The sequence below is a fragment of the Bos mutus genome, chromosome 2 (assembly GCF_027580195.1).
Source record: "Bos mutus isolate GX-2022 chromosome 2, NWIPB_WYAK_1.1, whole genome shotgun sequence".
In the NCBI taxonomy this organism is placed as follows: Eukaryota; Metazoa; Chordata; class Mammalia; order Artiodactyla; family Bovidae; genus Bos; species Bos mutus.
The window spans coordinates 116,494,714-116,508,144 of record NC_091618.1 but is presented as its reverse complement, the minus strand read 5'-3'; the positions used below and the strand labels follow the sequence as shown (position 1 = coordinate 116,508,144).

At 39.3% G+C, this 13,431-nt stretch overlaps 1 long non-coding RNA gene across 6 annotated transcripts in view; it reads left to right on the top strand.

Moving 5' to 3' along the window:
• The window catches only part of LOC138984611 (uncharacterized), a 133,173-nt gene that overhangs the window by 6,864 nt on the left and 112,878 nt on the right, over positions 1–13,431 (top strand). For all 6 annotated transcript variants that reach the window (XR_011461847.1, XR_011461846.1, XR_011461848.1 and 3 more), the window contains exon 3: positions 2,434–2,515. This is a non-coding gene — a long non-coding RNA (uncharacterized lncRNA). The remainder of the gene's footprint in view (positions 1–2,433; positions 2,516–13,431) is intronic.

Below are 13,431 nucleotides of genomic sequence, written 5' to 3'. Positions count from 1 at the left end.
TGAAACCGAATCTGAGGAGCATTGAAAACTTAGCAGAAGAGTAAACATTGATCTGCTGGAAGTTTTTTTAAGTTCTTGAGCAGAGAATTAGCATGACAATCCAGGAAAGACCAGTACTCTGAAATTCATTCTCAAATGGAAGTCGCCTATCAGGTATACCTGCGAAGCTGTCCATAGTTATAAAAAGAAGCTCTACCAGCAAATGATGAAGACATAAAAAACTCCTACAAAAAAGTCTGTAGGAGTTAGCAATGTTTTTGAATGACAGGAAAGCATTTAACCGTGCTTAGCTATCTGCTGCAGTAAAGGGCACTGAGTTAGCTCGAGAATGAAGATGTTTAACGGGAAAGTGGCTACAGGCTATGTTCTGTCGCAATACCATTTTAATATTTTATGTGTCACAATCACCCTATATAGGGAAAGGAGGAGGAATTACATTAATGTGCCAAATTATTCAATTAGAGTTGAAAGTACTTTATGTTCTGTAGCTGCTCTGCTACTGACTTACTATGCAATCTAAAACTGTTTCTTGATTTCTTCCTGTTTTAGTTAAGAATAATTTCTGACCTGCCTACCTGTCAGATTTATTGCAAAATGATAAATATGCAAGGACTTTGGAAACCAAAGTCAAAAATTACTTTAAAATAATTATTTTCTTTAGAACAGATTAAAATCAATTTTGCTGTTTATCAGTTAGTACTTTAAGCCAGTAAACATTTAAAGTTTTGCTTTTAGGTAAACTTGAGCTCTTTGGACTCTAAGACTTCTTTATAAATCTTAAAAATCGAGACCCCCCCCACCCCCCACAAAGAGCTTTTGTTTATGTTTATATCTACCTACATACTACCTATACCATATAATAAATTAAAACTTTAAAATATTTAAAATACTTCTTTATCAATTTATTTTAAAATAATGATGATCAATAATACATATTTATATAAATAAAATATTTTACTAAAAATAACTGTATTTGGGGAGGACATGAGAAAAATGGCTTTCCTTTACATTTTTTCAAACTGATGTTTTGCTTAATAGAAGACAGTTTAATTCTCATATCTGCTTCTGAATTCAATCAGTTGAAATACCACATGCCATGTAACTACCGAAAATCTCCAAATTACACATATGAGAGAATCAGAGTGAAAAAGATAAATAATGCCTTAGTCTGTTTTGAAAATAGTTTTGACCTTGATCACTCCCTGAAAGGGTTTGGAAGACCCAACAAAGATTCCCAGATCACATTTAAGAACAGCTACTCTAAAATATTTCTATCAGTTCAGTTCAGTCACTCAGTCATGTCCGACTCTTTGCGACCCCATGAATCGCAGCACGCCAGGCCTCCCTGTCCATCACCATCTCCCAGAGTTCACTCAGACTCATGTCCATCAAGTCGGTGATGCCATCCAGCCATCTCATCCTCTGTCGTCCCTTTCTCCTCCTGCCCCCAATCCGTCCCAGCATCAGAGTCTTTTCCAGTGAGTCAACTCTTTGCATGAGGTGGCCAAAGTACTGGAGTTTCAGATTTAGCATCATTCCTTCCAAAGAACACCCAGGACTGATCTCCTTTAGGATGGACTGGTTGGATCTCCTTGCAGTCCAAGGGACTCTCAAGAGTCTTCTCCAACACCACAGTTCAAAAGCATCAATTCTTCGGTGCTCAGCTTTCTTCACAGTCCAACTCTTGCATCCATACGTGACCACTGGAAAAACCATAGCCTTGATTAAATGGACCTTTGTTGGCAAAGTAATGTCTCTGCTTTTGAATATGCTATCTAGGTTGGTCATAACTTTTCTTTCAAGGAGTAAGCATCTTTTAATTTCATGGCTGCAGTCACCATCTGCAGTGATTTTGGAGCCCAAAAAGATAAAGTCTGACACTGTTTCCACTGTTTCCCCATCTGTTTCCCATGAAGTGATGGGACTATAGATACATACTAAAACATTTGCTGGGTAAGCTCTAAACAACTGAATGCTAAAAGTAGTTAACACTCTTGCCACAAAGTAGTATGAAATGCCCATTATTCATAAACGAAAGGTGTTAAAAATATTTAAAGAATAATTTCACATTTTGATACATTCTATATGAAATACGTATTTTTAAATTTCATACGATCACATTTGAAAGTGATTCCTGCACTTTAAAATCAGATTTCCAAATCCAATTCACATATGAATAGAAACTTAATTCTTATAAATGGGGTATCTAAATTTAGTGTGACCTTTGTGTTGTAACATGATAGCTTAAGCTCTCTTATAAAATCAGGCTCACTCCTATGTTAGTCTTACAATATTATTTATATTGGTGCATGTAAATTAGTGGTAAAGAGTTTAAAGGATGTTCCCAAGGTCATTTTTTAATGCTGTAGAGATGATAGCTTGGCAAAATTCTTTATTCACAAATCCTAGCATTTGAACTTTTTGTATCTCCAGGTTTCTTAGCCCTCCTCATCAGTGCTTTCATGTGTGTGGCCAACAATGATGGAGCACCCAGGAACAAGTGATATTCTCAAAGGCAAGTCTTTTCTGTGCTAATTCATTCCCATCAGAATTGTTTTGTTTTGTTTTCCCGTAGATCAAAAGTATTCTTTGGCGGGTAGGGAAAGGAGTGTCTTTGAATTCACTGAGACTCTTTCAGAGCACCAGAGAGAGCCAGGTTTGAGGATATTGTAGCATAAATCTCCAGGGTCCTAGACTCAGCTCTGGCAAATCTGCTTTAGGACAGCAGACATTTTTAGGAATTCCTATTCCATATTCAGGAGAACTTACTGAGAAAGTAATTTGCTGCTTAACCCTCCCAGGTGGCATAATCTCTACTCACCATTTCCCATTATTTTTTTTGAAAGAATTGACTTCTGAAAGGGGACACTACTGATTTGGGTTATAGGATTATAGTATGAGAAGCTACTGTGAGTGTATTTGGAGTACACACACCTCTAATGGTCACTCCATCGTTATGCTTTTACAGAGAATCACATTTTCTCCTTCATCCAACTGAACCATGGCACTGCCTGGCACTACCCCAACAATCACATATTGAAGCCCGAGGAAGTATATAAGCTACTTTGAACTAGGTGATTTGTGATTGTTTTGTTCATACCATGCATGATATGATCTTAATTCCCAGACACGGGATTAAACCCATAATCCCCTGAAGTGTAGGTGCAGAATCTCACCCACTGAACCACCAGGAAAGTCCCTGAATTGGGTTTTTTAAATGATCTATTAACCACCAATGAGCTTCCTGGGTGGAGCAGTAGTAAAGAATCCACCTGTCAAGCAGCAGAGGCGGGTTTGATCTCTGGGTTGGGAAGATCCCCTGGAGAAGGAAATGGCAACCCACTCCAGTATTCTTGCCTTGGAAATTACATGGACAGAGGAGCCTATTAATAGGATCACAAAGTTCATAGGATCGCAAAGAGGCAGACACAACTTAGCGACTAAACAACGACATTAACTGCCAAGGCAGTGTTTCTACTGCAGCCCTATAGCTACCATTTAAAGTAGCAATATCTGATTTTGCAATCTACTTTTTAAATGTTGACATATTAAATGACTTTTTCATGCAAGATATATGGTAGCTTTTTCATGTTCTTCTTACCCTTTTTCCATATTTTTAACACCTCTCCTTCTTATTTTTCTTTCTTTTAAACTCTTTCTCTTCTGTTTTTTCTACATGGGTCAGTATAATGCAGGACTAGAGAAAGGTGAAGAAATAAAGTATTCAGGGTCATGAAATGAGCAATAAAATTGATCCATGAGCCAAGAGATAAAGTCACGGGAAGACAGCCAAGGCTAATGCCAGGAGGTCCCCATAGAGGAAGACAAAGCAGGAAACACATCCCAAAGTAGAGGCCTGTACAGAACAACTGATAGCCAGACGGCAAGGCAGGAATGTGAAGATGGTCTAAATGGAAGCCAACTAATTCTGTTAAAGGAGTCCTTTTCTAAAATATGCTCTTTAAAGACATTGTCTGACCCTCTTTAAAGACAGTCTTCAAAATGGATCCTTGATCCAGCTTACTTTAAACTTGTGTGCAAAATAGTTGTGTGTTTAAAGTGTTAGACAATTTTTCATTTCTGTTTCGAAAGCATTCAAGTACCGGTACTAACAGCGCATTCATTTCTTTTAAAAAAAATACCAAAGCTACTGGATCCAAAGTAATATTCTGATTTGCTTGTATGTGGTAGGAGGAGGACAGAGTTGAAATTCACATAACTGGAATTTTAATCATAGTTCTAACACTATTTTTGTGGTGAGCCATAATCAGTTTTTAAACCCATCCATTTAATCACAATTCAGGTTAGAAGCAGACATTGTCTATATAGAGTAGGGTCATAGGATGATTCCCCAGAGAGCAGGCAGGAGGCTCGTAGAGGGTGAACATCAAGAAGCCTCCCCAGGGAAGCAATGCACCAGCTGGAAAAATAAGACACTAGATGCAGTAATAATCATGAAGAGATCTTGCAGGCCCCACTGCAGCCAGGGGTTCTGCAAAAGGGAGGGGAAGATATTTGAGTGAATGGGCCACTTCTCATGCTAGTTCTGAGTGTTCCTTATAAAGCACTAGGGGTCAGGAAAATCATCCTTCATTGACTATGCACTGGCCTACCTTTTGTGCCTTAACTACAAGTACATTTGAAGTCAGGGTAAGTACCATCCCAAGTTCTAACTATAGTTTTCTAAAACTCCATCACTGAAGGAGTTTGTTTATTATAACTAAACTACAGATCTTTCAGCTTCCCAGCAGATCTTAAAATGTCAGAGAAAAAGTTGCATAAATGCAAAATTCAGCATAGGAGTATGTGAAATCCCCACAAAAATGTGTAAAAATTAAGTTTTTTAATACCTTATACCTTTGAATAAATAATACAGTGCAGGATGATGACCAGTTATGCAACTTGCCTACAATAAAAACATATTTCTGCTAAATAACATTTTCTTTAGAACCAATCCGTGAGAACAACAGGTAAACTTCTGCTTCCCAGATTTGAAATAAGATTATTAAAACTACCTTGTCTTATGGGAGAAGACATACCAATGGGAGAAGACAATGTCTTCAATTTGCATCCAAATAACCCAATGCAAATGATAAGCAAAGGAGACATTAAGGTGTTTGGAGAATAGGTCAGACAAAATTGGTCATGTTAAAGCTGGGTGATGGCACATATATACTCCCTACTTCTGTGTATGTTTCAAATTTTCCATAATTAAAACTTTATATTTAAAAATTTTTAATTTATCTTTTAAATTACTATTTCAAATATAGTCCATGCTGATTGCAAAAAATCTAGACAGGATAGTAGCGTGAAGGAAAAGGGGGAAAATATTTTAGCATGCATAACCTCTCCCAGTATTCAAATATCAAATAAGATGGGAATTGTTGTTCAGTTGGTCAGTCAGGTCCAGAGACCCCATGGACTGCAGCACACCAGGCTTTCCTGTCCTTCACCATCTCCTGGAGCTTGCTCAAACTCATGTCCATTGAGTCAATGATGCCATCCAACCATCTCATCCTCTGTCATTCCCTTCTCCTGCCGTCAGTCTTTCCCAGCATCAGGGTCTTTTCTAATGAGTCAGCCCTTCACATCAGGTGGCCAAAGTATTGGAGCTTTAGCTTCAGCATCAGTCCTTCCGATGAATATTCAGGATTGATTTCCTTTAGAATTGATTGGTTTGATCTTGCAGTCCAAGGGACTCTCAAGAGTCTTCTCCAACACCACAGTTCAAAAGCATCAATTCTTCGGCTCTCAGCCTTCTTTATGGTCCAACTCTCACATCCATACATGACTACTTGAAAAACCATAACTCTGACTATACAGACCTTTGTCAGCAAAGTAATGTCTCTGCTTTTTAATATGCTGTCTAGATTGGTCATAGCTTTCCTTCCAAGGAGCAAGTGTCTTTTAATTTCATCACTGCAGTCACCATCTGCAGTGATTTTGGAGCCCAAGAGAATAAAGTCTGTCACTGTTTCCACTGTTTCCCCATCTATTTGTCATAAAGTGATGAGACCGGATGCCGTGATCTTTGTTTTTTGAAGGTTGAGTTTTAAGCCAGCCTTTCACTCTCCTTTTTCACTTTCATCAAGAGGCTCTTTAGTTCCTTTTCACTTTCTGCCATAAGGGTGGTGTCATCTGCATATCTGAGGTTATTGATGTTTTTCCAAGCAAATTTAATTCCAGCTTGTACTTCATCCAGCCCAGCATTTTGCAAAGTTTATTCTGTATATAAGTTAAATAAGCAAGGTGACAATATACAGCCTTGATGTGCCCCTTTCCTGACTTGGAACCAGTCTGTTGTTCCATGTCCAGTTCTAACTGTTGCAAGTAACAGACCATCATTTCTGCCTCCTTCAGTTGGTCAGACAGACAACCCCTAGTACTAAGTGGAAGAGGAAACACAGGAGACAAGGATCACTGAGGACCATTTTGGAGGCTGGCTACTACACGGAAGATAGAAATACCCTTAAATATTAGAGATAAGATATATAAAAATGGACTTGCAGGGGTTGTCTTTAAGTGAAATATATTTGGACCCTGATCCATCTGGGATGGTTATATTACCAAAGAGAGAGCCAAACAATAACCTCTGGTTATTTAAAACTTTCAAGATACCTAATGCTATAAATCCCCATGTACAAAAGCAAACTACCCTATGAAGAAATCTAGAGGATTGCTGATTTTATCTTCCTTCAAAACTGAAGGGAACACCAAGTTCCCTTAAGTTCTCTTAAAATCTTTTTATCGCCACCTTTCCTTGTGGCTCAGCTGGTAAAGAATCCGCCTGCAATGTGGGAGACCTGGGTTTGATCCCTGGGTTGGGAAGATCCCCTAGAGAAGGGAAAGGCTAACCACTCCAGTATTCTGGCCTGGAGAATTCCATGGACTGTATAGTCACTGGGGTCACAAAGAGTCGGACACAACTGAGCAACTTTCACATATATACATTCCCAAATAGGGTTATGCATGCCTCTGCCAAAGGTCAGTTCCTAGTTTCTAGCTGCATTCCTAGTAGACTTCAGTCTGTCTTGGCACAAGTGTTCTAGCCTGACTTTTTGTTCTTAGTCTTAACAATCCCAACCCAATAATAATGATGGAAGGGAGAGAAAATACAGCAGTGGGTTTTGCCCTTAACTTAAAATCTCAACAAGAGAAGAAAATAATCACCATATTCACAACTAGAAGTCTTGAAGAATACATGAGAAACTTTATAAACTGACGGTCCTACGTATCCTTAGACCTAAGTTTATATATACCAAATTAAAGTTATACTTCAGTCTCTTTCTCTGTATTCATCTCTATATCCACACTTACATATTGATTTCTAGCACCAGTAGTTTTTAAAAATAGTAGTTTTAGAGTTTCCTACCCTACTTTCATGGTGTGATCACTCACACCATGATCTTGGAGTGCAAAGTCAAGTGGGCCTTAGGAAGCATCACTACAAATAAAACTAGTGGAGGTGATGGAATTCCAGTTGAGCTATTTCAAATCCTGGAAGATGATGCTGTGAAACTGCTGCACTCAATATGCCAGCAAATTTGGAAAACTCAGCAGTGGCCACAGGACTGGAAAAGGTCAGTTTTCATTCCAATCCCAAAGAAATGCAATGCCAAAGAATGTTCAAACTACCACACAATTGCACTCATCTCACACGCTAGTAAAATAATGCTCAAAATTCTCCAAGCCAGGCTTCAGTAATACGTGAACTGCGAACTTCCAGATGTTCAAGCTGGTTTTAGAAAAGGCAGAGGAACCAGAGATCAAAAATACTAAAACATGGGGACTCTACTAAAACTCTGAGCTCCCAATGTAGAAGGGCCTGGGTTCAACCCCTGGTCAGGAAACTAGATCCCACATGCTATAACTAAGACCTGTCACAGTCAAATAAATATTAAAAAAAAAAATACTAAAACAAATCAATAAAATAATATTATCAGTTCTTTAGGAAAGTACCAATCCCTGGCTCAGATTAATATGGTTAATTATATGGTTAATATGGCTTCTTAGAATTGATGCTAAACACATTTATTTTATAACATAATAGCAGACAATCCACATAAGAAAAAAATAACAGGTAAGTCTACTTCAAGCCACAATTAAAATGCCCACAGATATTTAATATGATTGGAGAAAAACTAATAAAACTTTCACTTTGTTTCACATTTCATTTCTCATTCTATGACTAGTAATTGCTTATTGGTTTAGGTAAAACTTATGGCTTTAGCCTTGAACTGGAATGTTGGGGTATCTAGAGTAATAAATGGGAAATTAAATAAAAAATATTTTTTAAATTGATGTTTTAGTGCAGTTGTAAAGTATGTACACACACATACTCTCTCTTTCTCTCTCTCTCACACACACATACCAAAAACAAACGTAACATGATGGGAGGAACTATTTACATTCAAGGTCAGGATTCTTACATTCTACCCTAGAACTTGTTTGGTGACCACACATTAGGTTGGTAGCTGTACATCTGGTTCTGATAATCTGTCTAGAGTTGGTCTAACCCCAAAGTTTTATTGGGCACTTGCCAGAAAATGGGATATTCTGCAATTTTCCCTTGGGAAGGAGAGAAAAGAAGAATATGGATTGCAGGAATCTGCCACTTTGGAAATTAACTAGTCCAGGGTTCCCCAATGTAAATTCTATATGGTGCTAGTTCTTCTGGGTGGAGAAGGCAATGGCACCCCACTCCAGTACTCTTACCTGGAAAATCCCATGGATGGAGGAGCCTGGTGGGCTGCAGTCCATGGGGTTGCTAAAGAGTCGGACACGACTGAGCGACTTCACTTTCACACATTGGAGAAGGAAATGGCAACCTGTTGGGCTTCTGTTTAAGGGGTTGCACAGAGTTGGACCTGACTGAAGTGACTTAGCAGCAGCAGCAGCAGTTCTTCTGGGTACAGGGCACGTTTCTGTGGTTCTTCCATCATAAATTTGGAAAACATTTCCCACTATAACTCTGCCCCATTGAAGGCATGTTACCTATTAGCTTATGAAGGATCTGAAAATTCTTTATAATAGTATGTTTACCCACAGAATGGTTTTCCCCCTAAAACCTATTTATATCTCTTTGGGATGCATTGGCTTAAATTATAAGGTCCTACAGAGCAAGTGCTCAAGATACGAATAGCCAAGGCCAGTGTCCAAAGAACTATGATCATTGATCAGTCATTTTGTGAATGGTGGGCCAAAGCTGTCAGTCCAAAATTTAAATTACAGATGTCCTAAATGATAGTCATGGATGCATATTTTTAACATTTGAAGATGATACTAAAGTCTAAATCTATGTAATGAAAATTTTTTTCTTAGCTATAAGGTTAAGTTCAGCCAGTAGGGCAGAACTGAGCCTTTTAGACAAACCTGAAAAGTTATTGCACACACAGATCCTCACATGTAAACATATAAATGCAATGTTTTTGTACATGGAAGCCATAATCAAGATGGGTGACCAAGGTCTGTGAGACTGCTAATTTCCTGGATCAAAGAAGAAGAATTCAAGATAATATTGAAACATTCAACAAATGGTAGTGTAGAAGAAACAAGGAGTCTATTTCTTAGTTACAATGAAGGGAGAAGTGCAGGTTTAGAAAAATATTGTAAAAAGAAAAGAAAGGCAGTTAACAGTATTTCAACACAGAATCATAATCCTTCCAAATGTACTCCTGTGTTTCTTGAGAGGATGATGTTTGCTGGAATAGAGTTATATATGGTGGGGGATGGAATTAACAGCTCTGTCTTTGATATTCAAGTTGAATTAACAACAGCATTATAAACAGAATGGGGTTCAGAAAAAGTTTCATGTTTGTATGAAATGGACAGATTATCTCCTACCCTAAATCCCATGAATAATCCTCATTATCCTCTTTCAGCTTTTTTATCCAGAAAAAAGAAAAGAATCATCTTTGTGCATTTATCCATTTGTTTAGAAAGTGACCTTCTAGGACTGCATCTTTGGCATGTTGTGGGTGGGTATAAGCATCCTGGGGGTGTTCAGCAAATGATGATAAAGAAGTTTAGATGAAGAGCACAAAGTCAGACAGAGAATAAATAAGGTCCAACTCAGGGTTCTTAATGCCCAAGTTTCTAGCAAAACCAACTCTCACATCACTTTTAAACTGTGTCTAGGTTTTAAAGCATATTGATTTTGTTTCCTTAAGGTAATTTACTCAAGTAGTTCTGTTAAGTGTTGATTTGCAATGCCACCAAATCTCATGCTGCATTATCGTGGAAATACCAAATATTTTGAAGACATGTACAGTCAAAGACATGTTTTGTTCTATCATCTTTCCCTTGGCTGGGAAAAAAGAGGACTTGCTATAGAATAGCAGGATTAGTGAATTGCAAATGAATTACTCCTCATTCATGTGAAATCATGAACTTCTACTTACTGTTTTCATAGTCTGTCATGCATAACATTTTTACCAAACCTAGCCTGAAATTTATGCAAGTTATTAGTCATTATCACCTACAATACAGGCCTTCTCAAGTCAATGATATCAGCTCTCTTGTTGGATATATTCTTTAAATTTCCAATCAAAGTGTCTGTATAGTCTATAACTCACAAGGTGATTAGTTCACAGTCTTCCCAATATGTTTTAGAGTTGCAGCTTCCAAGAGCTTATATTGGTGGCACCACTAACAACTGTTACTGTCGTTTTGTCACCAAGTCATGTCTGACTCTTTTGCAGCCCCATGGACTGTAGCCCAGTGGGCTCCTCTGTCCATATGATTTCCCAGGCAAGAATACTGGAGTGGGTCGCCATTTCCTTCCCCAGGGGATCTTCCTGACCCAGGGATAGAACCTGAGTCTCCTGCATTGGCAAGGCGGGTTCTTTACCACTGAGCCAGAGAAGCCCATTAATAACTAATTTTTTCAAATTGACTGGTGCTACCACTGTTCTCTAATCTCTAAAGAAACCCGAAAGCTCTCCTGACTTGTCTGCTGTCCTTCCGCTTCTATCCCAACCATCACCACGTTACACCAGAAGAGGAATTGCCTTTTCCTCACTATTCTTACTACCATAGCCTATGCCAGGCCACATCTCCTGACTCCTGACCAACCTAATTTCTCCAGGTTCCCACTTTTGAATTTTTCTTACATACATTTCTCCCAGAATAGTCTTAGTAAAGTACCATTTATATTACCCTGTAGTAAATCGACTACTCCAGACCATGGTAACCTCAAAGTACGCATAGTACTTGCATATAGCTCAATGCTTAATTAAGTATTCCCAAGTGATTTCATTTGAATTCATTTTATCTTCCTTGAGGAGAGCGTGTTTCATGTTTTTTTGTTTTTGTTTTTGTTTTCATTCAGCTGCTGTAGCCCTAACATAAGACTTGTTCAAGATCAACCCTCATGGACAAACTCTAGCCAATTATTAACAGTTTAAATGTACCATTGAATATTCTGTGCTATGCTAGGAAGAGGCTGGTTCCCATACCTTTCTGTAGTCATTCACTCATCAGATATTACCAAGCAATCTCTGTATACCAGTACAGTTCAGTTCAGTTCAGTCGCTCAGTCGTGTCCAACTCTTTGCGACCCCATGAATTGCAGCACGCCAGGCCTCCCTGTCCATCACAAACTCCCAGAGTTCACTCAGACTCACGTCCATCGAGTCAGTGATGCCATCCAGCCATCTCATCCTCTGGCATCCCCTTCTCCTCCTGCCCTCAATCCCTCCCAGCATCAGAGTCTTTTCCAATGAGTCAGCTCGTTGCATGAGGTGGCCAAAGTACTGGAGTTTCAGCTTCAGCATCATTCCCTCCAAAGAAATCCCGGGGCTGATCTCCTTTAGAATGGACTGGTTGGATCTCCTTGCAGTCCAAGGGACTCTCAAGAGTCTTCTCCAACACCACAGTTCAAAAGCATCAATTCTTCGGTGCTCAGCCTTCTTCATAGTCCAACTCTCACATCCATACATGACCACAGGAAAAACATAGCCTTGACTAGACGGACCTTTGTTGGCAAAGTAATGTCTCTGCTTTTCAATATGCTTTCTAGGTTGGTCATAACTTTCCTTCCAAGGAGTAAGCGTCTTTTAATTTCATGGCTGCAGTCACCATCTGCAGTGATTTTGGAGCCCAGAAAAATAAAGTCTGACACTGTTTCCACTGTTTCCCCATCTATTTCCCATAAAGTGGTGGGACCGGATGCCATAATCTTCATTTTCTGGATGTTGAGCTTTAAGCCAACTTTTTCACTCTCCACTTTCAGTTTCATCAAGAGGCTTTTTAGTTCCTCTTCACTTTCTGCCATAAGGGTGGTGTCATCTGCATATCTGAGGTTATTGATATTTCTCCTGGCAATCTTGATTCCAGCTTGTGTTTCTTCCAGTCCAGCATTTCTCATGATGTACTCTGCATGTAAGTTAAATAAGCAGGGTGACAATATACCAAGTACCATGTAATTGCAAGAGATGTAATTTGCCTTGATAATCTTTGCCTTGAAGGAACTTGTAGGAGATCAGGGTGCTGAGGACTTGGAATTTAAGTATGTGTGGGTGGGTCCTTTGGGGCAGCCAGAGGAAACAAAACTAAATTAGACTGGGAATAGTAAGGAGTGGAACATCATTGTCAAAATTGTGTTTCCCAGCTCACTAGTCCTGAAAAATTCTCCATGAAAAAACAAACAAGAAGCTATGGTCAAATAAATGTGAGAAACCCTGGCCACTGTCACTTCCTTTCCCAAAGAGTCAGTCACAAAGCCTATTAGCACACTAACTGTCTAAAGAAACCTGTGGGAAACCTCAGGCATGAAATACAGATTCCCCAGTTATTGAGAGAGAAGTGGTGATTGAAACCTTCTGAATGGGTAAGGTCACTGAGGGACTGAAAACGAACAGAGGACTGGGGCCAAGGATAAGGAGAATACCAACATTGAAGTGCAGTGTGGCCCACAGGGAGGTTAAGATGAACTGGCCAGGGATGTGGAGATATCCCAAAACAAAGTGGAAAACCAGGGCCAAAGGGAGAGGAGAGAATTTCAAGGAACAGTTGACCAGAAACATCAAAGCCCTACATGAAGACATTAGAGTGTCCCCCGGATTTAGCAATCAAGTGTTTATTAGGGACCTTGGAAAGAATGTCCTCAAGGGATTGTTAGATGGAAGGGGATTGCAGTGGACTGGGGCTGTGCAGAAAGAGAGACAATAAGTGTAGATTAGACTTCTGAGAAACTTGGCTGTAAAGGGTTAGGATTAATACAGGAAGAGAATAAGAATGTTGCTGCTGCTGCTAAGTCGCTTCAGTCGTGTCCAACTCTGTGCGACCCCAGAGATGGCAGCCCACCAGGCTCCCCTGTCCCTGGGATTCTCCAGGCAAGAACACTGGAGTGGGTTGCCATTTCCTTCTCCAATGTAGAAAAGTGAAAAGTGAAAGTGAAGTCACTCAGTTGTGTCCGACTCTTAGCGACCC